This window comes from Palaemon carinicauda, chromosome 1 (assembly GCF_036898095.1).
Source record: "Palaemon carinicauda isolate YSFRI2023 chromosome 1, ASM3689809v2, whole genome shotgun sequence".
NCBI lineage: Eukaryota > Metazoa > Arthropoda > Malacostraca > Decapoda > Palaemonidae > Palaemon > Palaemon carinicauda.
The window spans coordinates 23,581,602-23,596,601 of record NC_090725.1 but is presented as its reverse complement, the minus strand read 5'-3'; positions in this window follow the sequence as shown (position 1 = coordinate 23,596,601).

Here is a 15,000-nt window from a genome sequence, read left to right as displayed (position 1 = left end):
TAATAATAATAATAAAAAGAAAAAGAAAAAGAAAAAGAAAAAATTATACTTTAGTGTAAGCGAGAGAGAGAGGAGAGAGAGAGAGAGAGAGAGAGAGAGAGAGAGAGAGAGAGAGAGAGAAAGAGAGAGAGAGAGAGAAAGAGAGAGAGAGAGAGAGAGAGGGGGAGAGAGAGAGAGATGCAATTTAATTCCATGTCAGTTTCATATCTCCCGATATTTTTACAATAATGTAAATTTTTATCGTCATGCAACCTGCGACAATAATTTTCCGAGGGAAAAATAAATCAGTTTTCGCTTCAGATTTCTTTTTCAAAGACTTTTTTTTTTATTTCTTTAGATTTTTCATCTCATGAAACAAGGATCAAACTCACTGGATTGATATCAAATTTGTGACCTCCGGTTAACCTTTCTGTCTATTCATCTTCCTTTGCGGAAACAGCAAACGAAGTAAGAAGAAGCATAAATATCGGGGATGAAATACAGACTTGTTTTTGTAAAAACATTCAATTATCTTTATGCTTGTCTCTCTTTGAGTCATAATTCTGCAAGCGGAAAGCTGTGTGTCACAGAGTTCCTTTTTCCTGCAGAAGAAACGGAGCAAGTTAGCCTGAATTCCATCCCTATGATTTTCAGCTACAAAATTCAACAAATATTCAGGTTTCATATGAAATAGATATCAGGTTATTAGAAATGTTATTTTCCTTACCGTATTAAATGACAAAATATAGTGTTATCAAAGTATTCCTATATCTTATCTTTGTTATTTTCAGTTAGATTTGTGTTTGTATCTCCGAATGTTGTAAGTCGAATGTTTGTAAGTCGAATGCCTGTAAGTTGAATGTCAGTAACTCGAATGCTCGAAAGTTGAGGACCTTTTGTATACAACATTCAATGATGTATAAACTGAATAGATAATATCTTAGTGGCGTCCAAGAATCAAAGACAGCATCTCTCCGGAGGATCTGAGCTCCCGATAGTTATCAGGTTAACGGGGGCATATAAAAATTAGAATAGCGCCAACGTTATCCCTGCGTGTCGTAAGAGGCGACTAAAAGGGACGGGACGAGGGGGCTGGGAACCCCCTCTCCTGTAAAAAATTCCTGCGAGACATCGACAAGGAGATGGAGCTGGGGGGAGAGTGACTGCTCCCCGCACTCTAGTTTTGGGGTGTTTAAATGTGCGTGGATGTAGTACGATAGAGAGTAAAAGATGTGAGATTGGAAGTATGTTTAGAAGTAGAAGGATGGATGTATTGGCCTTGTGTGAGACAAAGATGAAAGGAAAGGGTGAAGTGATGTTTGGTGAAATGTCTGGTAGAGTGTCTGGGATTGAAAGGGGAAGAGCGAGAGAGGGTGTGGCGTTATTGCTGAGTGAATGGATGACAGGTAAAGTAGTGGAATGGAAGGAGATATCATCTAGGTTAATGTGGGTAAGGGTTAGGTTGGGTAGGGAATGTTGGGCGTTTGTCAGTGCGTATGGGCCAGGTAGTGAGAAAAGTGAAGAAGAGCGGAATGAGTTCTGGAATGATTTAACTAGGTGTGTAGAAGGACTGGGTAGAAGGAATTATGTAGTTGTTATGGGTGACTTAAATGCTAGAGTGGGCGCTGGAGAGGTAGAAGGTGTCATTGGTAAGTATGGCGTACCAGGTGAAAATGAGAGTGGTGAGAGACTGGTAGACATGTGTGTTGAACAAGAGATGGTAATAAAAAGAAAGATAAAAATAAGTATACATGGGTAAGAGTGGCAAATGGAAGAGTAGTAGAAAGGGCATTAATGGATTATGTGTTGGTAACTAAAAGAATGTTTGGAAGATTGAAAGACGTGCACGTGTTTAGGGGTATGGCTAACGGTATGCCTGATCATTTTTTGGTGGAAGGAAAATTAGTTGTAGCAAAAGAGTGGGGGAATAGAGTAGGTGGATGTAAAAGGGAGGTAGTGAGGATTGAAGAGCTAATAAAACCGGGGGTAAAAAGTAAATATCAGGAAAGGTTGAAAATGGCATATGATGAGGTGAGAGTAAGAGAAACTGGTAATTTAGAGGAGGAGTGGAAGTTAGTAAAAGAAAATTTTGTTGGGATTGCAAGTGATGTATGTGGCAAGAAGGTTGTTGGAGGCAGCATGAGGAAGGGCAGTGAATGGTGGAATGAAGGAGTGAAGGTGAAAGTGGAAGAGAAAAAGAGGGCATTTGAAGAATGGCTGCAGAGTAATAGTATAGAGAAGTATGAAAAATATAGAGAGAAAAAGGTGGAAGTAAAGCGCAAGGTACGTGAGGCAAAGAGGGCAGCTGACCTGAGGTGGGGTCAGGGATTGGGTCAGTCATATGAAGAGACTAAGAAGAAGTTTTGGAAAGAAGTGAAGAGAGTAAGGAAGGCTGGCGCAAGAATTGAAGAGACAGTGAAAGATGGAAATGGAAGGTTGTTAAAAGGAGAGGAGGCAAGGAAAAGGTGGGCGGAATATTTTGAAAGTTTGCTGAATGTTGAGGATAATAGGGAGGCAGATATAATTGCTGTTCCAGGTGTTGAGGTGCCAGTGATGGGAGATGAGAATGAGAGAGAGATAACAATAGATGAAGTGAGGAGAGCACTAGATGAAACGAGAGTAGGAAAAGCATCTGGTATGGACGGTGTGAAAGCTGAGATGTTGAAGGAAGGGGGTGTGACTGTACTTGAATGGTTGGTGAGATTGTTTAATATGTGTTTTGTGTTGTCAATGGTACCAGTAGATTGGGTTTGTCCATGTATTGTACCACTATATAAGGGTAAGGGAGATGTGCATGAGTGTTGTAATTCAAGAGGTATTAGTTTGTTGAGTGTAGTTGGAAAAGTGTATGGTAGAGTATTGATTAATAGGATTAAGGATAAAACAGAGAATGCAATCTTGGAAGTACAGGGTGGTTTTAGAAGAGGTAGGGGTTGTATGAATCAGATTTTTACAGTTAGGCAGATATGCGAGAAATATTTAGCAAAAGGTAAGGAGGTGTATGTTGCGTTTATGGATCTGGAGAAAGCATATGATAGAGTTGATAGGGAAGCAATGTGGAATGTGATGAGGTTATATGGAGTTGGTGGAAGGTTGTTGCAAGCAGTGAAAAGTTTATACAAAGGTAGTAAAGCATGTGTTAGAATAGGAAATGAAGTGAGTGATTGGTTTCCGGTGAGAGTGGGACTGAGACAGGGATGTGTGATGTCGCCGTGGTTGTTTAACTTGTATGTTGATGGAGTGGTGAGAGAGGTGAATGCTCGAGTGCTTGGACGAGGATTAAAACTGGTAGGCGAGAATGACCATGAATGGGAGGTAAATCAGTTGTTGTTTGCGGATGATACTGTACTGGTAGCAGACACAGAAGAGAAGCTTGACCGACTAGTGACAGAATTTGGAAGGGTGTGTGAGAGAAGGAAGTTGAGAGTTAATGTGGGTAAGAGTAAGGTTATGAGATGTACGAGAAGGGAAGGTGGTGCAAGGTTGAATGTCATGTTGAATGGAGAGTTACTTGAGGAGGTGGATCAGTTTAAGTACTTGGGGTCTATTGTTGCAGCAAATGGTGGAGTGGAAGCAGATGTACGTCAGAGAGTGAATGAAGGTTGCAAAGTGTTGGGGGCAGTTAAGGGAGTAGTAAAAAATAGAGGGTTGGGCATGAATGTAAAGAGAGTTCTATATGAGAAAGTGATTGTACCAACTGTGATGTATGGATCGGAGTCGTGGGGAATGAAAGTGATGGAGAGACAGAAATTGAATGTGTTTGAGATGAAGTGTCTAAGGAGTATGGCTGGTGTATCTCGAGTAGATAGGGTTAGGAACGAAGTGGTGAGGGAGAGAACGGGTGTAAGAAATGAGTTGGCGGCTAGAGTGGATATGAATGTGTTGAGGTGGTTTGGCCATGTTGAGAGAATGGAAAATGGTTGTCTGCTAAAGAAGGTGATGAATGCAAGAGTTGATGGGAGAAGTACAAGAGGAAGGCCAAGGTTTGGGTGGATGGATGGTGTGAAGAAAGCTCTGGGTGATAGGAGGATAGATGTGAGAGAGGCAAGAGAGCGTGCTAGAAATAGGAATGAATGGCGAGCGATTGTGACGCAGTTCCAGTAGGCCCTGCTGCTTCCTCCGGTGCCTTAGATGACCGCGGAGGTAGCAGCAGTAGGGGAGTCAGCATTATGAAGCTTCATCTGTGGTGGAAATGTGGGAGGTTGGGCTGTGGCACCCTAGCAGTACCAGCTGAACTCCGTTGAGTCCCTGATTAGGCTGAAGGAACATAGAAAGTAGAGGTCCCCTTTTTGTTTTGTTTCATTGTTGGTGTCGGCTACCCCCCAAAATTGGGGGAAGTGCCTTGGTATATGGATGGTAAGCGTTTGAAACAAAATAAAAAATTTACAAAATACTTTCATTTAAAATTTTAAACATTTCGAAGACTATTAACTATTTAATTTCCATTTCTTCAGCATTATCGTTTCAGACGCAATGAACATACAATTTTACTGTGGAAATCTTTCCGTTTAACTTTTACTTTGAAATGTTTATAAGCTTCCTTGTAATCATGCAAAATATAACATTTAGTTTCTTTCACTTCAATATCAAAGAACAAAAAGCATTAAAGCTTGGATTAATTAATAATACTTTATTCAGCGACAGAAAAATAGCTTCTCTCTCTCTCTCTCTCTCTCTCTCTCTCTCTCTCTCTCTCTCTCTCTCTCTCTCTCTCTTCATGTGATGCATATACATTATATATATATATATATATATATATATATATATATATATATATATATATATATATATATACATATATATATATATATATTTATGTATGCATATATATATATATGTATGTATGCATATATATATATATGTGTGTGTGTGTATGTATATATATATATATATGTGTGTGTGTGCGTGTGAGTGTGTGTGTGTGTATGTGTGTGTTCACACATATACATTCAAATATATACAGTATATATGTGTCTATAAATGTATATGTATATATATATACACGCAGAATTAGATACATATATAGTTATAAATTCATATCTATCTATCTATCTATATATATATATATATATATATATATATATATATATATATATATGATCAGCGCCCAAACCATATCTTCTCCCAAACTAAGACCAGGGAGCACCAAGCAATGACTGCCGATACTTTGCTAAGTAGGCCTATAGGCTCCCCAATGAGAATGGTGAGATTATAGACACTAAAAGAAGCTATCAATCTTGAACAGGTCTCGAACCCCAGATCAGCAGATCTGTGAAGCTTCTTTATTATTTTTAGGAATTTGAAGCTTCGAAATTGAGTAATTAATCTAACGTTAATTCAAGTTAAATCTTCTTTACTAGAATCCTTAAATGATTGACAATATACTCCCAGGTAAGATAATGGCCATGGATACGCCGTGATGTCTTTTTCTATACTTATCTAAGTAACTACAGTGCAGAATTGATTACACTTAAAAGACAATACAAAAGCATTCCTATGATAAGTGGAGTGTTATTTCATTAGACATTCCTGCTAAACATCTTGTTGATTGGACGAGTTCAAATGTGCCCCTTGTCAGACAGGAAGGGCTCCTGTTAGGATAACAGGAGTTTAACTGGTGACGTACTTCTGGTTGGCTCCCCTCCAGCATCACAAGCTAGAGGGCGTTCGTTTCCCTCCACAACATCACTGGTCAGAAGGAGATCTGGTTTCTCTTCAACTTCTCTGGTTAAAAGTTCGTTCCCTCCAACATCTCTACTTAAAAAAGGCAGCCAATGGGTACCGCAATACTGGAAGTTGGGACTGTCCATGGAAACGGCAGAAGGGAGCCTGACCCCAAAGGAGAGGAACTTCAGATCAAGTTCTACTTTGACCTTTAAAGTATGAATGTTTGGCAAGAAGAGAGCTAATGCTTGCTCGTGGTTCTTCTTACACTCAGATTTCGGGGCATTGTCACGCCATCCTTAAATATGGCCGCTCACTCAGGATTCAAGTATAGCCCACTTCTGGCTGCTGTTAGTCAGTCGAAAGGTATTCACCTTCCTTAAACAAGGCCAGCTGTTTTTTTGTGTGAAATTAATACCTCTTCGAATTTTAATCAACTTACTATCTCCAGTTTGCTCTCTCTCTCTCTCTCTCTCTCTCTCTCTCTCTCTCTCTCTCTCTCTCTCTCTCACGTCTCTCTATAAAACTCATTATTTTATTCACAATAGCAACCTATATCATTTGTCTCTCTATCTCTTAATTAATGACATAAACCTATGAAACAAATTATTACTTAGTACATCTACTAACTCATTCATTATGAATATCTATGAAACTACTCCTTTCCTAAGAGATCGTCAAGCAGGGATGTTTTCAGTAGGCTATATACCACACGTGTTTCATACACGCTCATACATGCTTAGTTATCTCCTAACTGGCGCCTTGCACATTAGTGACTACCGGAGTGTCCAGACTCCAGCTCCTTCCCGCCTTCCCCTTTCACTGCTGTGTCTTACTGTTTAACAATGCCAACCTCCGACACTGACTCTACTTTCAACGCCACACCACTGAAACTACAGCCCTTCGCCGGTACAGAGGCATACGTCTGGTTTCAGTGCGCCAAGGTCCAGTTCCGCATTAAGGGCATGCCTTTGTCAAGAATCAAAGCATACTATGTTATCACAGCGATCTCCGGGGACACTTTCCCCAAAATATCAGATTGGTTTTGCGACCAACTGGACACCCCAATAGCGTACGACGCCTTCAAAGCATACCTGCTGGAGCAGTACTCACCATCGCCAATTCGGCCGTATTGACAAACTTTTCCAGCTCTCTCAACAAACGTTGGGAACCAAAAGGCTTTGCTTGTCCTCAGGAAAATGACCAGTATCGCTCGCCTGTAACCTGCTGCAAGAAGGCAACTAACTAACTTAACAGTGACCTTACCACTTAGCCACGAAAAAAGATAAAAGTCAATGACAATTCTTCTGTACATATACATATACACATACGAGGACAAGATATGTGTGTATGTATGTAATTCATGGGGATGTGAAAGACTGTGTGCTTCATTAAGTCATATACACTTTGGAGCATGTAACTGAAATGAGATAGGAAAAGCTATGCATTGTCCCCTGTATCATGAGATCCCTTGCTGAGTGGGGATAACTTAACGTGGTGAAAGGATTTGTGTATTGCAATGATCAACAAAGTTGTACTAGTAAGACCCATGGACACTAGTTTGGTTTGCTGTGAGTGACCAGACCAAAATCTTGCTCCATTACCAATCCGCAGTGGCTAGGGTGCCGATGAAAACTGGCCCAGCCCCAGATGTGATAAGGACATGCTTAGGCCCTTTGTTCTGCAGTGGACTAGAAACGGTTGCATTTGTTGTTGTTGTTGATGTATCATGAGACATAATCTTTTCGAAAAGAAAAAAATAGAAATCGAGTGAAAACTCTGAAAACAGGAAACAAGAAGACAGACGGATCCGGCATTAATGTCTTGAGGCTGATTTGCATCTCATTTCTCTTGATGGATTCCTCTGGGATGATGAGTAACTTGGCTAAAGGAACCTGGCTTCTCTTTCTTTCACACAAATGACAATTCATCGCGATTTGGGCCGAGAAGAAAACTGGAGGAGAAAAAGACTTAGGATCTTTATTAGGGAATCGTCCTCATAGATTACATGAGGATGTACTATAGATATTAAGATGAATCAATAATATATGGTGATTTAAATCTACAAAGAAAATAGTTTACTCTCTCTCTCTCTCTCTCTCTCTCTCTCTCTCTCTCTCTCTCTCTCTCTCTCTCTCTCTCTCTCTCTCTCAACCTTACAATAGATTACTTACGCCCAAATTATTCTGAAGTGCAGAGCCACTCATCAACAGGAACTTTTCCCCAAACCCACATAGTTCTTTTTTAAATTTTCCTGCATACAGCCAACGAGAATAAACATACTTGGAGCAGACCATTGCAACTTTTCAACTTGCAACCAACTCATCATATTAGATAGTGCAAATAGTATACTGTGTTGAGACAGTGAATCAGATGAATTCCTCCCGAAAAGGGATAAGGGGACTGAGTTTTGAAATGATATTTAGACGTTTCACTTTAAATATAAAGAAAACAGAATGTATATTATTGCCGTTGCCAAAATCGAAGATTTGACGAAGGTTATGTATCCACCCGTCTGTTTGTTAGTTTGTCTATCTCTTAGTTTGTTAGCAATTTTACGCAAAAACTACTGTACCGATTTTGACCAAACTTGGTAGTCATGCTGGGTATGACCCAAGGATGAATACGTAACATTTTGGATAAAGTACATTAAAGTACAAGTATTTAGAAGTAAATATCAAATATCTTGTTATTTATTTATTTATTTATTTATTTATTGTAAAATAAACACGCAAAAACTACTGAACCAATTTCAACGAAACTTGGTGACCGTATGGGGTATGATTCAAGGACAAATATATTAGATTTTGAAGAAAATACATCGAAGTAAAAGTACGCAGCAGTTAAGAGCAATATAAGACTGCTTGACATGGTGAAGGTATAAGTCTTTACTGAGTGCCCCTCTAGTTTTACTCAGTACTCTCTATCATAATTTGTATCTCTGCTGAACAAATTAATCTGGTTTTTTGAGTTTTTTTTTTCAGCAGAAGACTTAATCAAGAAAACTCTTCATGCTTAAAACCACTAAGGTCTTTTTGTCTCGACTAAATTTTCTCATCAATATTTCTACCACGTTTAATATCAGTTCCATGCAACAACAACAACAACAACAACAACAACAACAACAACAAAAGCAGCCGTTTCTAGTCCACTGCAGAACAAAGACTTATGACATGTCATTTCATATTTGGGGCTTGGCCAGTTTTCCTCACCACACTGGCCACTGCGGATTGGTGATGGTGGGATATTTTCTTCTGATTGCTCACATCAAAGGAACCTAGTATGGGTTGCCCTGACTAGTAAAGCTTTGCTGATCATGGCAATAGGCAAACCATTTCACCACGTTAATGACCCCCACTCTAATAGGGTTCCATGTATCTCTCCTTAAAATACCTTCCTCCTAATTCATCCATATTTTATTCTGCTTACGTCAGCATAATTCCTCCCTCTCTAATTATCTCGTCTTAATTGATTATCATATTTATCGATAAATCTCCCCTCCAGTTTATAAATGATAATTGGATATACCTTCAGTTGCAATATCTTATAGTTTAGCAAATATATTATTCGACATTCTCTCCTCCACAAATATATTTACTTATACTATTATTCCCAAATCAATTATATTCAACAAACAATCATCTTTTTATGTTCACTCTCTCCATTCTCTATCATTTCAAGAACTCCATACCTCCAAACAAGTCCACCTCTTTCTCTGCTAACCTAATTTCTTATCCAAACATTATACGTTTTTGTATGTATGTGTATATGTATGTACGTATGTATGGTCTCCGTTATCTAGTTACCATCAGTCCTATAGAGGCGGAAGTTGACTAATCACTTCTTTTTTTAAAAATCTTCAATCCTCTGATAAACTAAGAGAGACATAGTGTTTTTAATGAAATTGACTTCAGTGGATCGACTGGGACTTGAAACGTCATTTCATCTAAGTTAACCAGCGTAGTGTTCTTCCTCAATTGGCGGTTTTAAAGGCCTCTCATGATTTCATGATTGGCAGAGGCAATTTGCCTTAGAGACTGACCATATACAGTATACTATCCCCTTCTCCACCGATGTTAGCACCAGGGAGGGACAGGCAATGGTTGCTGATGACTCAGCAGATAGACCTATACCATATAGGCTCCCCAAAACACCCCATCCTTAGCTCACAAGGATGTAAGGTTGCTGACATTACAAGCAACTACGAGTGTGAGTGGGACTCGAACCCCAGTCATGCACACTGCCAGCCAAGGACGTTTCACAACCCTAAATGGGTAACGGGTGCCTTTGCTAAGATGTGGTATGGAAAGAGACAAAATAAATATTATGGAGAGCATAATCTATCAAATAAAAAAAAAAAAAAAAAAAAAAAAAAAAAAACATTGTTATAGTCTTTATTTGCCTCCCAGTGTGTTTTTATCCATAAGCACCTAGTTTGAGCTGAAGTGCATTGCTTTAACAGTTCTTTGAGAGGATCATAAATTTTGAGTCTAGAGACCGTCTTGTTTTGAGTACCGATTCTTCTATTTAATTTTTGTTGTTATGATAAAGAAAGACCAATTTTAAGGTTACGTAAAGTTGGTGGAAAGATGGAAGAGTTTGAGTGACCATAAAGGGAAGGATTGAAATCGATTTGAGACTTGTTAATTCGTAATTCCATGAGAATCTGATGGGTGTTCCAGGAGGATGCCAAATAGTTTTTATCTTTTACCATTTTAGATTATGTACAATTGGTCATAGGAATTTCTGGAACACCTTGCTCGAAGGCAGTGCATCCAGTCACACCCTTACTGCACGGAAAGTTCCTGTGTTTAGCCCACCCCCATCACCTCTAACACCTCTCCCTACACTTTCTTCTTGGTTACTATCCACGAAGTAAGGGTGAACCAGGGAGCTCTTCTTCAGTGCAAGGTGTACCAGGGATTTTGTGTCCAACTGTTCCTTGAAAATGATATAACTATTAGACTTAACATTGTGATTTATTGTACTGTGAGGTTTTTTATCTCAGTAATAATAATAATAATAATAATAATAATAATAATAATAATAATAATAATAATAATAATAATAATAATAATAGTACTTCATATTCATAACGCAAAAGTTTTAAGGTTTAATTAGTACGAAGTGTAAAATACTTATGATTTTGTCAGCATTTCTTGAATTAAATAAATTCAGATTGAGGGCTATTTAAATCAGTATAAAGTTAATTATAATTGAAGAATACTCAACTTAGGGTTATGTCGCTGAAAATGAGGATCGTATTTATGAATTAATTTACCTGCTTCAGTTAGATCATAAGTTTGTTTATTTATAATACCTTCACTGTACAAAAATTGGTGGTTTTGAGGCTGTTGTAAAAAAATAATATTATGGTCAGTTTACAGAGTTTTTCAAAGATAAAAGTTTGTAAATATAGGAAACAACTGAAAATAAGTAAAACAAGAAAAGCTCTCTGAGACAGTAGGCGTATTTGAAGTCTGTGCGACAACCATATCCGAGCTTGGGTTAAGGTTAAGGTTAATTCAGTCAACCTTTTGCTCGACCTTGATCCTAACCTTTGACCTAGGACTTTCAAAATTGAATCCCTTCCCCGTCTCAACATAACAATTAATCCCTGTATATTTTACTACTCTGTGAGTAAAATTGTATCTAGGAAGTAGTTCACAAACAAACAAGCAGACGAACAGACGAACATACAAACAGGTACGAAAACATAACCCCCTCCCAACTTCGTTGGAGGCGGTAATAAGTAAAATCTGGGCCCTTGAACCACAATGCCTCACTACAATAAATACATTGAATTTTCTAACAAAATCAAAACACGCATTTTCTCTACCCAAGAAAACTGACTTTCACACATAACAATTGCTCTTACATAAACTTTCCAATAGATTTTATTTCAGCTAAATGATGCCATTTCTATATGGCATTTTTTTAGAGTATCGACGTTTGAATTTCCAAAGTCCTTTGTATTGGTATCGAAGAAACGAATTGGATGTCAGGGGTGAATCGTGGATGTGTCTGACAGTCAGATGTCAGGCATGAGAGAGAGAGAGAGAGAGAGAGAGAGAGAGAGAGAGAGAGAGAGAGAGATAGAGAGAGAGAGAGAGAGAGAGAGAGAGAGAGAGAGAGAGAGAGCAAGTTCTCTTAAAATTTCGTATTTTGTATAGTTTTATTTAAGAATCTTTGATTTTGAAAGGATAATATATAATCTTATGTCTTATAAAGAGAGAGAGAGAGAGAGAGAGAGAGAGAGAGAGAGAGAGAGAGAGAGAGAGAGAGAGAGAGAGAGAGTTCTCTTAAAATTTCGTATTTTGTATAGTTTTATTTTAGAATCCTTAATTTTGAAAGGATGATGTGTAATCTTATGTCTTCTAAAGAGAGAGAGAGAGAGAGAGAGAGAGAGAGAGAGAGAGAGAGAGAGAGAGAGAGAGAGAGAGAGAGAGAGAGAGAGAGAGAGAGAGAGCAAATTTTCTTAAAATTTCATATTTTGTATAGTTTTGTTTTAAAATACTTAATCTTCAGAGAGAGAGAGAGAGAGAGAGAGAGAGAGAGAGAGAGAGAGAGAGAGAGAGAGAGAGAGAGAGATTAAATTCTCTTAAAATTTCATAGTTTGTATAATTTTATTTTAGAATCCTTAATCTTGAAAGGATTATGGATACTCTTATGGCTTCTAGAGAGAGAGAGAGAGAGAGAGAGAGAGAGAGAGAGAGAAGAAAGGTAAAAAGAGAAATTCATATCAGAGTTAATTCAGGGTACGGTCAAGAAACTTAGGCAATGAAATGTCATCAAAAACTGATTGACGTAAGTTTATGAGTTTATGAGTTTTGAGTGATAATTAATTGAGAGTCGGATGGAAGATTTGACGAGGAAGTTATAAAACTTGCTGGAAAAATATCCAGATATTGAATCAAGTACTAGTCGTCAAAAGCAAAGCAGATGGAAATGGTACTTTTGTTTTGTGATTTCAGTTAATTATTTGCCTCAAATTGATCAGAATCTGCTGGACGGTTTTCACTCCATTTGGTTTATTTCTCATCTATAAATGTTCTTCAATTAGAGCAGTTGGAATCAAAATCGACGTTAAATCAGAAACTGTATTTAATGGGAATCACCAGTTCCAGATTACGTTAAAGGGATTTCCTAACAATACTGAAAAATAACCAGTTGGAAATATACGCCGGAAATCTCTCTCTCTCTCTCTCTCTCTCTCTCTCTCTCTCTCTCTCTCTCTCTCTCTTTATACATATCACCTTTATGTATATCTATATCAACGTGATCTATCCTTCATGCAAAATGATATTTGATTAATTTCTCTCTCTCTCTCTCTCTCTCTCTCTCTCTCTCTCTCTCTCTCTCTCTCTCTCTCTCTCTCTCTCTCTCTCTCTCACCAAGGCAATAGATATTTATATCCAAAGTTCTGTGTCACTCATGGTCGGAAAATCCTCGCTCATTTTTATATTGAAGATATCTTTAATGCATTGGTCAAGAATTTTCTAAGTTGGAATATTCCATTGAAACTTTCCATTTGAATTCAGTTCCTCTACTTAGAATTAAAGCGCCCTACATATCATTAGCTCATTTTCAAAAAGAAAGATAATCATATATCATATTTAGATCCAAGTCTATTTCAGAAGAGTTGTTCAGATTTGTAGTTTCACTCTGGTGATCTGTAATATTTTTAATCTCTCCAAAGAATATTTTCTCAGGCTGTTTATCTTGTTTTACTAATAGTTTATGATTTTAATAGAAAAAAAGCAATCGTTCCTAGTCAGAATACTCTTATTATTGTTAAATAATATTAAAAAAAAGAAATCCTGTTGATAAATCATTCAAAGTGTTTGAAAACGCATTTAAAACCCAATTACTTCTTATGGGTCTACTGGACATAAAGTCTCTTTAATTCAATATTCCAGAATCTATTAATTTTACAGCAATTAATCTATTCCCCTTCTGAAAAGGATGTGTTCTAATTGCAAAATATAATTGAATTATTTTGTGATTTTACGATGACGAACATATTGATTACTTCCATAGTATATAAAATCATACTTGAAAGAGAGAATAAAAACTTTGTACACACATACTGATATATATACACACACATACACACACATATACACACATATACATACATATATATATATATATATATATATATATATATATATATATATATATATATATATATATATATATGTATATATATACATATATATATATATGTGTGTGTGTCTGTGCATGTATATATATATATATATATATATATATATATATATATATATATGTGTGTGTGTGTGTGTGTGTGTATATATATATATATATATATATATATATATATATATATATATATATATATATATATATATATATATATACATATATATATATGTGTGTGTGTGTGTGTGTGTGTAAAGATTTTAGTCTCTCAAGAATAATTTAGTATACTATATAAGTAACTAGCATGTTCGGCATTATAGAACCATATGTTTGTGTTTATGTGTGTTTGCTTTTGTACGAATGACTATTGTGTCGTGCATACGTGTGTCTGCGTCAGTGCGTGTGTATTTATTTTATATCTGTGTGTATACAAAAATAGATGGATAAAGATGAAAGAGATCTCCAATTAGGTAACTAGTCATTGAGACTTATCCTAAGAAGCAAGTATTCGATTTAAATATATATAGTTTTAATTGATATCCCAATAAAAGGTAAAATTACCATTCAAAGCTTAGAAGGGTCCAGCTTAAAGGTTACTTGTTATTCTACAGGAAAATATCAAGGAAAGCAATGACATTTTTATATTCTTTCAAAAATATTCATTGTTGTCCATTCTATCATTTCCCTTTTCAGATTCACATTTTTCGTACACAAAAGTTGTACCATAATTTCCTACTCCAATGCACTTGAGTTTTGCTAGCTGTTTTGAAACGTACAATGCGTTTCAGAGATTCCATGGAGTAAAATCCCACAAATAAAGACACCTTTTGCTCATATACTGTAGTACCTCACGAAATCTTTCTCTAACAACGTATCTTTTCTTATTTACACTGATGTCCTGAAAGTAAGAATTAGTAAGAGTGCATGAACGGTTTTTGAGACTTATAATTCATATTTGATGCGTATTAATGGTTAATACACATGAGATTTTGCTTCTCTGACCTCCAGAAGGCTTCTCTACTTAAAAAAAAAAAATAATTCAATTTGAATCAAAATGTCATTGAGTCTGCAGGACTAAGAGGGTCCCTTCTTCCCACAAACTCAATATCTTTATTAATGTTTGTATCAATTCACCTGTTCAGGAGATTATTCGGAATATTAAGGCTGAGATTATTTAAATTATTATTGGTCTAG